Source organism: Bombina bombina, unplaced genomic scaffold (genome assembly GCF_027579735.1).
Source record: "Bombina bombina isolate aBomBom1 unplaced genomic scaffold, aBomBom1.pri scaffold_594, whole genome shotgun sequence".
In the NCBI taxonomy this organism is placed as follows: domain Eukaryota; kingdom Metazoa; phylum Chordata; class Amphibia; order Anura; family Bombinatoridae; genus Bombina; species Bombina bombina.
The window spans coordinates 110,001-125,989 of NW_026511710.1; the positions used below are offsets into that span (position 1 = coordinate 110,001).

The 15,989-nt window shown below is 36.8% G+C and overlaps 1 protein-coding gene across 1 annotated transcript in view; it reads right to left on the bottom strand.

Moving 5' to 3' along the window:
- The window catches only part of LOC128643916 (nucleolar pre-ribosomal-associated protein 1), a gene marked incomplete at its 5' end in the record, with an annotated part of 233,169 nt that overhangs the window by 46,427 nt on the left and 170,753 nt on the right, over positions 1-15,989 (bottom strand). The window lies entirely within an intron of this gene.

Below are 15,989 nucleotides of genomic sequence, written 5' to 3' on the forward strand. Positions count from 1 at the left end.
ACGGCGTTCCAGAACATTTATAGATAACTTTGCTTAAAAAAACAACAACAACAACTTTACGCGCCTCAAGGACTACTTAGTGTGAAAAACATAATTTATGTAAGAACTTACCTGATAAATTCATTTCTTTCATATTAGCAAGAGTCCATGAGCTAGTGACGTATGGGATATACATTCCTACCAGGAGGGGCAAAGTTTCCCAAACCTCAAAATGCCTATAAATACACCCCTCACCACACCCACAACTCAGTTTAACGAATAGCCAAGAAGTGGGGTGATAAGAAAGGAGCGAAAGCATCAAAATAAGGAATTGGAATAATTGTGCTTTATACAAAAAATCATAACCACCACAAAAAGGGTGGGCCTCATGGACTCTTGCTAATATGAAAGAAATGAATTTATCAGGTAAGTTCTTACATAAATTATGTTTTCTTTCATGTAATTAGCAAGAGTCCATGAGCTAGTGACGTATGTGATAATAAATACCCAAGATGTGGAACTTCCACGCAAGAGTCACTAGAGAGGGAGGGATAAAATAAAAGACAGCCAATTCCGCTGAAAAATAATCCACAACCCAAAACAAAAGTTTTAATCTTAATAATGAAAAAAACTGAAATTATAAGCAGAAGAATCAAACTGAAACAGCTGGCTGAAGTACTTTTCTACCAAAAACTGCTTCAGAAGAAGAGAAAACATCAAAATGGTAGAATTTAGTAAAAGTATGCAAAGAAGACCAAGTTGCTGCTTTGCAAATCTGATCAACAGAAGCTTCATTCCTAAACGCCCAGGAAGTAGAAACTGACCTAGTAGAATGAGCCGTAATCCTTTGAGGCGGAGATTTACCCGACTCTACATAAGCATGATGAATCAAAGACTTTAACCAAGACGCCAAAGAAATGGGGGAGGCCTTCTGACCTTTCCTGGAACCAGAAAAGATAACAAATAGACTAGAAGTCTTTCTAAAATCTTTAGTAGCTTCAACATAATATTTTAAAGCTCTTACTACATCCAAAGAATGTAAAGATTTCTCCAGAGAATTCTTAGGATTAGGACACAATGAAGGAACAACAATTTCTCTACTAATGTTGTTAGAATTCACAACCTTAGGTAAAAATTGAAATGAAGTCCGCAACACCGCCTTATCCTGATGAAAAATCAGAAAAGGAGATTCACAAGAAAGAGCAGATAACTCAGAAACTCTTCTAGCAGAAGAGATGGCCAAAAGGAACAGAACTTTCCAAGAAAGTAATTTAATTTCCAGAGAATGCATAGGTTCAAACGGAGGAGCTTGTAAAGCCCTCAGAACCAAATTAAGACTCCAAGGAGGAGAGATTGACTTAATGACAGGTTTGATACGAACCAAAGCCTGTACAAAACAATGAATATCAGGAAGATTAGCAATCTTTCCGTGAAAAAGAACAGAAAGAGCAGAGATTTGTCCTTTCAAGGAACTTGCAGACAAACCTTTATCCAAACCATCCTGAAGAAACTGTAAAATTCTAGGAATTCTAAAAGAATGCCAGGAGAATTTATGAGAGGAACACCAAGAAATGTAAGTCTTCCAGACTCGATAATAAATCTTCCTAGACACAGATTTACGAGCCTGTAACATAGTATTAATTACTGAGTCAGAGAAACTTCTATGACTAAGAATCAAGCGTTCAATTTCCATACCTTCAAATTTAATGATTTGAGATCCTGATGGAAAAAAGGGCCTTGAGATAGAAGGTCTGGTCTTAACGGAAGAGTCCAAGGTTGGCAACTGGCCATCCGAATGAGATCCGCATACCAAAATCTGTGAGGCCATGCTGGAGCCACCAGCAGTACAAACGAACGTTCCATTAGAATTTTGGAAATCACTTTTGAAAGAAGAACTAGAGGCGGAAAGATATAGGCAGGATGATAATTCCAAGGAAGCGACAACGCGTCCACTGCCTCCGCCTGAGGATCCCTGGATCTGGACAGATACCTGGGAAGTTTCTTGTTTAGATTAGAGGCCATCAGATCTATTTCTGGAAGTCCCCAGATTTGAACAATCTGAAGAAATACCTCTGGGTGAAGAGACCATTCGCCCGGATGTAACGTCTGGCGACTGATATAATCCGCTTCCCAATTGTCTACACCTGGGATGTGAACCGCAGAGATTAGACAGGAGCTGGATTCCGCCCATACAAGTATCCGAGATACTTCTTTCATAGCCTGAGGACTGCGAGTCCCCCCTTGATGATTGACATATGCCACGGTTGTGACATTGTCTTCAGAAGAGGCCAGAACTGAAGAGCTCTGAAAATCTTCCAAAATGTTGATTGGTAATCTCGCCTCCTGAGATTCCCAAACCCCCTGCGCTGTCAGAGATTCCCATACAGCTCCCCAACCTGACAGACTCGCATCTGTTGAGATCACAGTCCAGGTTGGACGAACAAAAGAAGCCCCTTGGACTAAACGATGGTGATCTATCCACCACGTCAGAGAGTGTCGTACATTGGGATTTAAGGATATTAATTGTGATATCTTTGTATAATCCCTGCACCACTGGTTCAGCATACAAAGCTGAAGAGGTTGCATGTGAAAACGAGCAAAGGGGATCGCGTCCGATGCAGCAGTCATGAGACCTAGAATTTCCATGCACAAAGCTACCGAAGGGAATGATTGAGACTGAAGGTTTCGACAGGCTGAAACCAATTTCAGACGTCTCTTTTCTGTTAGAGACAAGGTCATGGACACTGAATCTATTTGAAAACCCAAAAAGGTTACCTTTGTCTGAGGAATCAACGAACTCTTTGGTAAATTGATCCTCCAACCATGTCTTTGAAGAAACGACACAAGTTGATTCGTATGAGATTCTGCAGAATGTGAAGACTGAGCAAGTACCAAGATATCGTCCAAATAAGGAAATACCGCAATACCCTGTTCTCTGATTACAGAGAGAAGGGCACGAGAACCTTTGAAAAGATCCTTGGAGCTGTTGCTAGACCAAACAGAAGGGCCACAAACTGGTAATGCTTGTCTAGAAAAGAGAATCTCAGAAACTGATAGTGATCTGGATGAATTGGAATATGAAGATATGCATCCTGTAAATCTATTGTGGACATATAATGCCCTTGCTGAACAAAAGGCAGAATAGTCCTTATAGTTACCATTTTGAACGTTGGTATCCTTACATAACGATTCAATATTTTTAGATCCAGAACTGGTCTGAAGGAATTCTCCTTCTTGGTACAATGAATAGATTTGAGTAAAACCCCAGACCCCGTTCCAGAACTGGAACTGGCACAATTACCCCAGCCAACTCTAGATCTGAAACACATTTTAGAAACGCCTGAGCCTTCCCTGGGTTTATTGGAATGTGAGAGAGAAAAAATCTTCTCGCAGGCGGCCTTACCTTGAAACCTATTCTGTACCTTTGTGAAACAATGTTCTGAATCCAAAGACTGTGAATCGAATTGATCCAAATATCTTTGAAAAATCGTAACCTGCCCCCTACCAGCTGTGCTGGAATGAGGGCCGCACCTTCATGTGGACTTGGGAGCTGGCTTTGACTTTCTAAAAGGCTTGGATTTATTCCAGACTGGAGAAGGTTTCCAAAAGGAAACCGTTCTTTTAGGTGAAGGGTCAGGCTTCTGTTCCTTATTCTGACGAAAGGAACGAAAACGATTAGCAGCCCTGTATTTACCTTTAGATTTTTTGTCCTGAGGCAAAAAAGTTCCTTTCCCCCCAGTAACAGTTGAAATAATAGAATCCAACTGAGAACCAAATAATTTATTACCTTGGAAAGAAAGGGAAAGCAACGTTGACTTAGAAGACATATCAGCATTCCAAGTTTTAAGCCATAAAGCTCTTCTAGCTAAAATAGCTAAAGACATATACCTGACATCAATTCTAATGATATCAAAGATGGCATCACAAATAAAGTTATTAGCATGTCGAAGAAGTTTAACAATGCTATGAGTATTATGGTCTGACACTTGTTGCGCTAAAGCCTCCAACCAGAAAGTGGAAGCAGCAGCAATATCAGCCAAAGAAATAGCAGGTCTAAGAAGATTACCTGAACATAAATAAGCTCTCCTTAGAAAGGATTCAAGCTTCCTATCTAAAGGATCCTTAAAGGAAGTACTATCCGCCGTAGGAATAGTAGTACGTTTAGCAAGAGTAGAGATAGCCCCATCAACTTTAGGGATTTTGTCCCAAAACTCTAATCTATCAGATGGCACAGGGTACAATTTCTTAAACCTTTGAGAAGGAGTAAATGAAGTACCCAGATTATTCCATTCCCTAGAAATTACTTCAGAATAGCATCAGGGACAGGAAAAACTTCTGGAATAACTATATGAGGTTTGAAAACCGAATTTAAACGCTTAGGAGATTTAGTATCAAGAGGACTAGACTCCTCCATATCTAATGCGATTAACACTTCTTTAAGTAAAGAACGAATAAATTCCATTTTAAATAAATATGAAGATTTATCAGTGTCAATATCTGAGACAGAATCTTCTGAACCAGATAAATCCTCATCAGAATCAGACAAGTCAGAATGATGACGGTCACTTAAATTCATCTGAAATATGAGAAGTTTTAAAAGACCTTTTACGTTTACTGGAAGGAGGAATAACAGACAGAGCCTTCCTAATAGATTTAGAAACAAATTCTTTTACATTAACAGGGACATCCTGAACATTAGATGTTGAAGGAACAACAACAGGTAATGGATTATTACTAATGGAAATACTATCTGCATTAGCAAGTTTATCATGACATTCATCACAAACTACAGCCGGAGGAACAGTTACCACAAGTTTACAACAAATGAACTTAACTTTGGTAGAACCAGCATCAGGCAGTGTCTTTCCAGAAGTAGATTCTGATCCAGGGTCAAGTTGAGACATCTTGCAATATGTAATAGAAAAAACAACATATAAAGCAAAATTATCAAATTCCTTAAATGACAGTTTCAGGAATGGGAAAAAATGCCAATGAACAAGCCTCTAGCAACCAGAAGTAATGAAAAATGAGACTGAAATAATGTGAAAAAAAGGTGGAGACAAGAATGACGCCCACATTTTTTGGCGCCAAAAATTACGCCCACATTATTGGTGCTAAGTACAACGCCTATATTTTTTGGCGCTAAGTATGACGCCACATCCGGTGACGCCGAAAAAAATAACACCCACATTTCTGGCGCAAAAAAACGTCTGAACACAAAAAACGTCAAAAAAATGACGCAACCACGAACAACTTCCAGCGACAATTAGGGCGCCGGAAATGACAACATTTTTGCGCCAAAAAAGTCTGCGCCAAAAATGCCGCAATAAATTGAAGCATTTTCATCCCCCGCGAGCCCACAGGGAAAAAAGTCAATTGAAAAACTTTTAAGGTAAGAAAAAATAATCATTCATATGCATTATCCCAAATAATGAAACTGACTGTCTGAAATAAGGAATACTGATAACCCTGAATCATGGCAAATATAAGTTTAAACACATATATTTAGAACTTTATAAATAAAGTGCCCAACCATAGCTTAAGAGTGTCATAATAAAATAAGACTTACTTACCCCAAGACACTCATCTACATGTAGTAGATAGCCAAACCAGTACTGAAACGAGAATCAGTAGAGGTAATGGTATATTAGAGTATATCGTCGATCTGAAAAGGGAGGTAGGAGAAGAAATCTCTACGACCGATAACAGAGAACCTATGAAATAGATCCCGTAGAAGGAGACTATGGTATTCAAATAGGCAATACTCTCTTCACATCCCTCTGACATTCACTGCACTCTGAGAGGAAAACCTATCTCCAGCCTGCTGCGAAGCGCATATCAACGAAGAATCTAGCACAAACTTACTTGACCACCTCCACGGGAGTTTGTAAAACTGAATTGTGGGTGTGGTGAGGGGTGAATTTATAGGCATTTTGAGGTTTGGGAAACTTTGCCCCTCCTGGTAGGAATGTATATCCCATATGTCACTAGCTCATGGACTCTTGCTAATTACATGAAAGAAATGGATTTCATGTCCTTTAAGGTGAGTAAACATCCTATATTATAAAAGACAAGAGTTTGTCTGAAGCCGTCATGCGCAGTTCAGACAAACTCTTGCCGCTGATCGCACGCGCACCCTTGGCCAGCTGTTGATACTTCGCACGCGCGCACTCTCCCACCCACTTAGCATGTTTGTTAGCACTTTGACCCCCCTTGCTGCGCACGCACACTCACAAAACTGATTTCAGCACTTTCACCGCGCGCAGATGACCCCCCTTGCAGATGCACCCTCGCACTCACTTAGCCGCACGCGCACCCTAGCCGCCTATCACACCCTCGCACTAGCCGTTGACAACCCACTTAGCCTACTAGCCTATCACACAATGCGCACGCGAACCCACGCGCACGCAACTAGCCGTTGAAAGCGTCGCGAGCCATAATACATTGCGCATTTCTATTGCACTGGCACTGAGAAAGGTCATGATTTCAAAGCTCCGCAATTAGCAAACAAAAAAAAATCTACTTTAACAAAAAACAAAAAAGCTCTTTACTTTAAACATTTGCTCTTTAGTTTAAAAGAATTGGGTCTTGAAATTTTAGTTTAAAAACAAAATTGTTGAAAAAAAAATGCCCTCAGGAAAAAAATTACCTCAGGACTTATGCTGCGCATTTCTATTGCACTGGCACTGAGAAAGGTCATTATTTGAAAGCTCAGCAATTAGCAAAAAAAAAAAATCTACAAAAAAAAACCTCTTTACTTTAAACATTTGCTCTTTAGTTTAAAAATTTTAGGACTTATGTATGTGCTACATACTACATAGTAAAAAAAAATACCTCACATTTGCTCTTTAGTTTAAAAAAAAAAATTGTTGAAAAAAAAATGCCCTCAGGACTTATGTATGTGCTACATAGCACATATTAAAAACAATTAGCTCAGGACTTAGGACTTATGTATGTGCTACATAGTACATAGTAACAAAAAAATACCTCAGGACTTATGTATGTGCTACATAGCACATACTAAAAAAAAATACCTAGCACATACTAAAAAATATATGCTCATTTAAAAAAAAAAAAAAAAAAACATTATTAAGCTCATAAAAGAGCTCAACACTGTGCTAACAGCACATACAAAATATATATTTTAGGTTTTTAAAAAAAAAAGGAATAATAGGCTCATACAAGAGCTCAACACTGTGCTAACAGCACATACAAAAAAAAGGAATAATAGGCTCATACAAGAGCTCAACACTGTGCTAACAGCACATAAAAAAAAAAAGAATAATAGGCTCATACAAGAGCCCAACACTGTGCTAACAGCACATACAAAAAAAAGGAATAATAGGCTCATACAAGAGCCCAACACTGTGCTAACAGCACATACAAAATATATATTTTAGGTTTTTTTAAAAAAAGGAATAATAGGCTCTTACAAGAGCCCAACACTGTGCTAACAGCACATACAAAAAAAAGGAATAATAGGCTCATACAAGAGCTCAACACTGTGCTAACAGCACATACAAAAAAAAGGAATAATAGGCTCATACAAGAGCTCAACACTGTGCTAACAGCACATACAAAAAAAAAGAATAATAGGCTCATACAAGAGCCCAACACTGTGCTAAAAGCACAATATTTATAAAAAAAAATAAAAATAAAATATTAATGGCCTCAGGAGTTATGTATGTGCTACATAGCACATAGTACCCATCACAAAGAGCCCAACACTGTGCGGATATATTAAAGAGCACAACACTGTGCTAACAGCACATAGTAGTTTAAAAAACAAAAAAAACAAAAACCCTTAATAGGGTCAAAAAATACATTTTAGGTTTAAAAAATAAAAAAGGATTAATAGGCTCATAAAAGAGCACAACACTGTGCTAACAGCACATAGAAAAGATATATTTTAGTCATAAGCTCATAAAAGAGCTCAATACTGTGCTGCACAGCACATATAACATAACTATATTACTTTTAGGGATGCACCGAAATTTCGGCCGCAGAAAGTTTCGGCCGAAAATGGCATTTTTGGCTATTTCGGTTTTCGTTTTTTTTGCCTGTTAGTTTCGGTAAAATTATTGTGTAGCATATTTCAAATTTGATGCTAGCCTAGAGCTGCTGTTTAAGTTTATTACTTCACTTACTGTTCTGCATACAATGAGTTTTCTAGGATTATACTTTATTTGGATATTGGTAAAAAAAAACACCTGTTAAATATGATTGTTACATAGTACTAAATGAAGAATAAAACAGTATATTGATATTTCTAATTGTTTTAAGTAGGGATGCACCAAAATTTTGGTCATTTTGGTCGAAAATTGCATTTTTTGCCTGTTTTTTTTTTATTGGTAAAATTATTGTGTAGCATATTATTGTTTTAAGATATTTTTGTCCAATTTTAGTGTGTTACTTTCAATAAAAGTGTGGGCTTTTTTTATTGGCTCTAATTATGCAAAAAAAAAAACACTAAAAAAAAACTAATTTGAAAAAATACATTTTCGGTATCAGTTTCGGTTTTCGGCTAAAGTGCATCCCGGATTTTCGGATTCGGTTTCGGTCCAGAATTTCCATTTCGGTGCATCACTAATTACTTTAAAAGAAAAAATAGGCACATAAAAGAGCCCAACACTGTGCTGCACTGCACATATAAAAAGTCTCTATACAAATAAAAAAAAAAGGAAATAAAGAGCGCCTAATACTACATAAGAGGCATTATAATAAACCCTTTGAAAAAAAAAACACATATATACTGCATAAAAAAGGCAATAAAGAGTGCCTAATACTACATAAGCAGCATTATAAGAAACATTTTTTTAAAAACATATATACAGAATAAAAAAGGCAAAAAAAGAGCCTAATACTACATAAGCAGCATTATAATAAACCCTTTGAAAAAAACACATATATACTGCATAAAAAAGGCAATAAAGAGTGCCTAATACTACATAAGCAGCATTATAATTAACCCTTTGTAAAAAAAACACATATATACTGCATAAAAAAGGCAATAAAGAGTGCCTAATACTACATAAGCAGCATTATAACAAACCTTTTTTAAAAAACATATATACAGTATAAAAAAGGCAAAAAAAAAGACCCTAATACTACATAAGCAGCATTATAATAAACCCTTTGTAAAAAAAAAAATATATACTGCATAAAAAGGCAATAAAGAGTGCCTAATACTAATAAACCTTAAAAAACATATATACACCATAAAAAAGGCAATAAAGAGTGCCTAATACTAATAAAAACATATATACTGCATAAAAAAGTGTCTTAAAAAAAGGACATAATAGAAAAAAAGAGTGTTTAAAACAAAGTAAAGAGTGACAAACACGCCTAATGTCTACAACAAAATAAAGAGTGACTAAGACTGCATGAAAAAAAATTAAGACTGCCAAAAACAAAGCAAAAAGTGTATAAAACTAAGTAAAGAGTACCTAAGACTTTGTTAAACAAAATAAAGATTGTCTAAAAAAAACAAAGTGTGCCTAACATTGCCTAATACAAAATAAAGACTATCTAAAAAAATAAAGACTGCCGATATAACAAAGAGAGTGCCTAAAAAAAAAGGGAAATAAAGACACTGCCTAAAACAAATAAAGAGACTGCATAAACAGCATAAAAAAGGCAATAAAGAGTGCCTAATACTACATAAGCAGCATAAACACGCCTAATGTCTACAACAAAATAAAGAGTGCCTAAGACTGCATTAAAAAAAAATAACACTGCCAAAAACAAAGTAAAAAGTGTATAAAACAAAGTAAAGAGTGCCTAAGACTTTGTTAAACAAAATAAAGATTGTCTAAAAAAAAAAAAGTGTGCCTAACATTGCCTAATACAAAATAAAGACTGCCGATATAACAAAGAGAGTGCCTAAAAGACTGCCTAAAACAAATAAAGAGACTGCATAAACAGCATAAAAAAGGCAATAAAGAGTGCCTAATACTACATAAGCAGCATTATAAAAAAAATTTATAAAAAAAAAACATATATACAACATAAAAAAGGCAATAAAGAGTGCCTAATACTACATAAGCAGCATTATAACAAACCTATTTAAAAAAACATATATACAGCATAAAAAAGGCAATAAAGAGTGCCTAATAATAATAAACCTTAAAAAACATATATACTGCATAAAAAAAAGTGACTACAAAAAAGTGCATAAAAAAAAATAAACAGTGTTTAAAACAAAGTAAAGAGTGCTGCATAAACATAAAAATAGAAGAATGCCTCCTAAAAGAATTTTAACACAGGAAGATGCAGAAAACGTTAAACGCAGAAGAAAAGAAACTCAACGTATACGACGGACACATATGACTGAACAACAAAGGGTAACTCTACATAAAAAGGATTCTTCAAAAAAACGGATTTGTAGGGCCAATATGACTGCTCAGGAAAAAGGTCTCCAACTGGACATGCAAAGATCACGTTCTGCTGCACGTAGAAAAAAAAAAAAGATAGTACTAACATCACTATCACTAATCAATATAACAAAAGTTATAACCATTCACTATTTAATGAAGACAATGTCCCGATGCACACATGTGGTCAACTTAATGTTTATTGCAAATTTTGCATGGCGAAGCATTTTCCAGAGGAACAACCAAGCGATAAGATTTTTAATAAATGCTGCAATAAAGGAAAAATAACATTACCTCATATACAAATTTCACCACTGATCCAACAACTAATGACTGGACAACACACACATTCAAAGAATTTTATGCAAAATATCCGTTCTATAAATAGTGCATTGGCCTTTGCATCAATGGGAGCAAACATTGCACCACCTCCAGGATATGGCCCATACTGTTTTAGAATAAATGGCCAAATTTATCACCGATCTGGTGCTTTGCATCCAGAAAATGATGATCAAGGCAAATTTGCACAACTCTACATTTTGAGTCCTGAGGAAGCTGCGGACCAACGAGCAGCACTAAAAGAAAATTCAGGATGTCACATTGAACTTTTGAGGGAGTTAAGTTCATATATGTCTCAGTATAACCCTTTTGCAAAAGCATGTAAAATGCTCTATGAGGTAGAGCAAGAATGCATCCATGAAGCATCTTTAAATGGAGTTCAAAATTCTAAAGTTTCAATGGTAATTCTGCAGGACAGAACATCAGATTACCGAAGATATAACGTACAAAGAGTTAATGAGGTTGCTGTTATTTTCCAAAATTCTGATGGTGAACCTCCTCTTGAACGTGACCTTCTTATTCATTGCCGATCTACAGATCAAACAAAAAAAAACTGAAAGAATAAGTGTTTTAGATCCTAATCTTGAACCATTGCTGTATCCTTTGTTGTTTCCATATGGGGACCAAAGTTGGGGTTCCAATATTGCTCTTAACTACAGGCCAACATCAATTAGTGATGTACAAAGAAGAGTAACCACCAATCCAAGGATAAGAGTTAGCCAAATGAAATACTACTCTTACAGAATTTCAATTAGGGATCAATTCAATCCTTTCCTTAGTGCTGGCAAGTTGACGCAGCAGTACTTTGTTGATGCTTATGTCAAGACTGAGGCCAACAGACTCAACTATATCCGTCAAAATCAATCTAATCTTCGCATTGAAAAATATACAGGATTAATGGATTACATTCAAAGTGAGGCTGCTGCACAGGGCCTGATGCCTGGAAAAGCAGTTATTTTGCCATCATCTTTTCAGGGAAGTCCACGAAATATGGCCCAAAACTACCATGATGCTATGGCCATTGTTAGAAAATATGGAAAACCGGATTACTTCATCACCATGACCTGCAACCCTAAATGGCCTGAGATACTTGATAACCTATTAGAAGGTCAAGCAGTGGAGTTCAGACCAGATTTGGTAGCAAGAGTTTTCAATCTCAAATTAAATTCTCTTTTGAATGATATCTTGAACAAACATGTTCTTCGAAGTCCTTGCGCAAAAGTGCATGTAATAGAGTTTCAAAAAAGAGGATTACCACATGCTCATATCCTTTTAATATTGAAAGCCGAAGACAAGCCAAATGATGCTGAAACCATTGACACTTTTATATCAGCTGAAATTCCTGATGAACATATTTATCCAAGACTACATGCTATTGTAATAAAGCATATGATACACGGTCCATGTGGAGAACATAATTTAAATTCTCCATGCATGGTTGATGGTAATTGCAGCAAGAATTTTCCGAAAAATTTTCAAGAAGAAACTTTAATTAATGTTGATGGATATCCGCGATATCGGAGACAAAAAAATGAGACCACTGTAATTGTCAAAGGGAAAAAAATTGACAACTCATGGGTAGTTCCATATAGCCCATACTTCTGCTTGAAATACAACTGCCATATAAATGTAGAGAGTTGTGTTTCTGTTAAAAGTGTTAAATATCTCTTCAAATATGTATATAAAGGTTACGATTGTGCAAATATTTCCATTAAGGAACATAATACACTACAGCATGATGAAATTCAAAATTTTTTGGACACAAGATATGTCAGTGCTCCAGAAGCTGTTTGGAGGTTGTATGGTTTTTTGATGCACCATCAAACACATACAATAATAAGACTTCAAGTTCATCTTTCAGGCGAACAAGATGTATATTTCCATAATGAAAACGTACAATTAGCTGCAGAAAAGGCACAAGACAGGGATACAACTTTGACAGCATACTTTAAGTTGAATGTTGATAATCATGCGGCACGTGAATATTTTTACTCTGACATTCCTCAACATTTTGTATTTGATGTAAAAACCCGTAAGTGGAATCCAAGACAAAGAGGAGCAGATACAACAATTGGCAGATTGTATAATGTAAATATTTCATCAGATTTGGAGAGATTTTGTTTGAGGTTACTGCTCTTGCACTTAAAAGGAGCAATATCCTTTAAGGACTTACGAACTGTTAATGGACAAGTTTGTCACACATTCAAAGAAGCTGCCCAAAAGCTTTCACTTTTAGATGACGACGCTACATGGGATCTTACACTTAACGAATCAGCATCTCAACAAATGCCTAAACAAATGAGGGAACTGTTTGCTTATTTGTGTATCTTTGTTGTCCCACAACTCTTTGAAAAATACAAACATGATCTTTATGAAGATTATTCACGTCATGAAGACCACATTGATGATTGCAAAAGTTGCAAAAATTTGGCATTAACAGATATTCAAAATGTTCTCATATTGCATGGTAAACGTTGTGAAGATTTTGGACTACCCAATCCATCAAACTTCATTCCAGAAATGCAATTCAACTATGTTACACAGTTGGAAGCCCAAGTTGGATCACAACTTCAAGAAGCATTAAACATCGAGCAAAAAGCTGCATTTGACAATGTAATGTCTGCAATTGATAATGAAAATTTACCACACAGATGTTTTTTTATTGATGGACCTGGTGGAAGTGGCAAGACTTATTTATATAAAACATTATTGAGTACTTTACGTGGACGCACAGATGGAGTTCTTCCTGTTGCCTCTACAGGAATAGCAGCTAATCTCCTTGATGGTGGCAGAACTTACCATTCACAGTTTAAGCTTCCAATTCCATTACTGGAAACATCAACATCAAATATGAGAATGACTTCAAAAGATGCAGAGTTCATACGTAATGCTAAATTGCTTATTTGGGATGAGGCCTCAATGACACCCGGTATAGCTCTAAAATGTGTAAATAAGCTCCTTCAGGAAATTATGCAGAACAATAAGCCATTTGGTGGAAAAGTTATACTCCTTGGTGGGGACTTCAGACAAACACTCCCAGTTCTTCCTCATTGCAATAGAACTGCTATTGTGGAAGCTACTATAAAGTTCTATGATCACTGGGATAAATTCAAAATTTTAAAATTGAAGAATAATGTGCGTTCAGTGGATCCAGAATTTAGCAATTGGCTACTAAAATTAGGACAGGGTTCATTAAATAATTCAGAGGGCCTTCCTGAGGATTTAGTTGAGATCCCTTCCAAATTAATATGCCATGATTGTATCATATCTGAAATTTTTGGAAAAAGACTTCTTCCATCTGATCTTCACAGTTTTTCAAAAAAGGCCATTTTGTGTACAAAAAATTGTCATGTTGATCAAATCAATGAGCATGTATTAAATATACTCGATGGTGATGAAAAAATATATCTGAGTTCAGATTCAATTGATGATCAGACAGATGAAGATGCACAAAACTATCCCATAGAGTTTCTAAACGAATTAGCTCCATCAGGAATGCCTCTTCATAAGTTAAAAATAAAATTGGGAAGTATTATTATGTTGCTCAGAAATCTGAACACAAAAAGAGGTCTGTGCAATGGAACAAGATTGATAGTTAAAGATCTTAAGCCAAATCTATTAATTGCAGAAGTACTCACAGGAACAGCTCAAAAACAAATGGTGTTTATTCCTAGGGCTCCATGTACTAAGCAGTCAGCGAGCTACCCGCAACAAATCTCGCGCCCAAACTCGCAAACTGATATGTACAAAGCCGTCAATTATGTAAAAACTCGCATCTTTAAAATTGCGAGCGTACTTATCCGCCATACCTCGCTACCTCTCCATTTTTTACTGTAATTAGACACATTTGACCACCAACTCGCCAAAAACGAATGTACTAAAAAATCTATTTGTCCGCTCGCGTCAATTTCCGCTCCCACCTCGTTATTTTTGCCTCGCCACCTTTTAGGTGGCGGGCAAGGTACAAAACAATAGGAAAGTCACTCTAGACGCCAGTCTAGACATATATAAAAGGCAGTAATATCAGCATTGTACTTACATTGTTCATTTCAGCAGCTATGGAGAGAATTCTGTTTTTGTTTATTCTCCGTTTGATGCGAATCCGGGCTAGAAGACAGAATACTGGAAATGTAGCTAATCGATTGGTTAGAAGAAGGAGAGTTCGAGTCCCCCGTGTATTCCTTCCACGGGTTGGTTTGCACGGCCTTTCTGACCGAGAGATCATACAAAGATTCCGGCTTGATCGTGAATCGATATTACACCTGTATCGAGAGATTGAAGATCATTTGGAGCCGATGACTGCTCGTTCACAAGCTATTCCGGGACTTCTCAAACTATTAGCGGCATTGCATTTTTTTGCAACAGGCTCCTTTCAGGCAGTTTCTAGCGTCATTATTGGAATGAGTCAATCTGCTTTTTCACGCCACTTATCCAAAGTAATAGGGGCTATGATGGTTATTTTTCATCGATATGTTTGTTTGCCATCTACCCCTGAAGAATGGCAATCTATCAAGTCAAATTTCTATAGGATGGCTGGGATGCCCAATGTCCTAGGTGCCATAGACTGTACCCATGTTGCTGTAAGACCACTTCAAGCTCGTGAGGAGATCTATAGGAATCGAAAGCATTTCCATTCCTTGAATGTCCAGATGGTCTGTGACCCCCACATGAGGATTATCAGTGTCCGTTCTAACTTTCCTGGATCCTGTCATGATTCTTACATTTTAAGGCAGACTGGGTTATACCGGAAGTTCGAGGAGGGAAATATGCCTGATAGTCATTGAGGTCTGCCACATATGCTGGTCCACCTCCGGTAGCACGTGCCGAATTTTTCTCTCTGGCCAATTTAGCTTTGGCGAAGCGTTTAATGTCGTTGTAACGCTTCTTCAGCTGATCGACATCCTTTTTTCCTGGACCCTGGGCACTAACAGCGTCGCTGATCCTTTGCCAGATCTGCTTCCTTCTAGAAAAATTTGTCTGTTTGACACGACATCCAAACAAATAATCATAAGAGTCAATAATCATATCAATCAAAACGACGTTTTGCTGATGAGAAAAGTGAGGATTCTTGGATTTTGAAGCGGTTTCAGATCCAGATGAAGCCATATCGAAATAGTAAATAAAGATCTCAAAAACGAGCGCTCTGTAATTACTCTCCAAAAATTTTGGAACAATAATAAAGTTGTTTAGAAAACTTGTCCATTTATAGGAGCAAAATTCTATTCCCGCTTCTACTATGACGTTCATGACACCTTACATGTCACGTGTTAACAATTGGCCAGACAATTGAACTGAAAG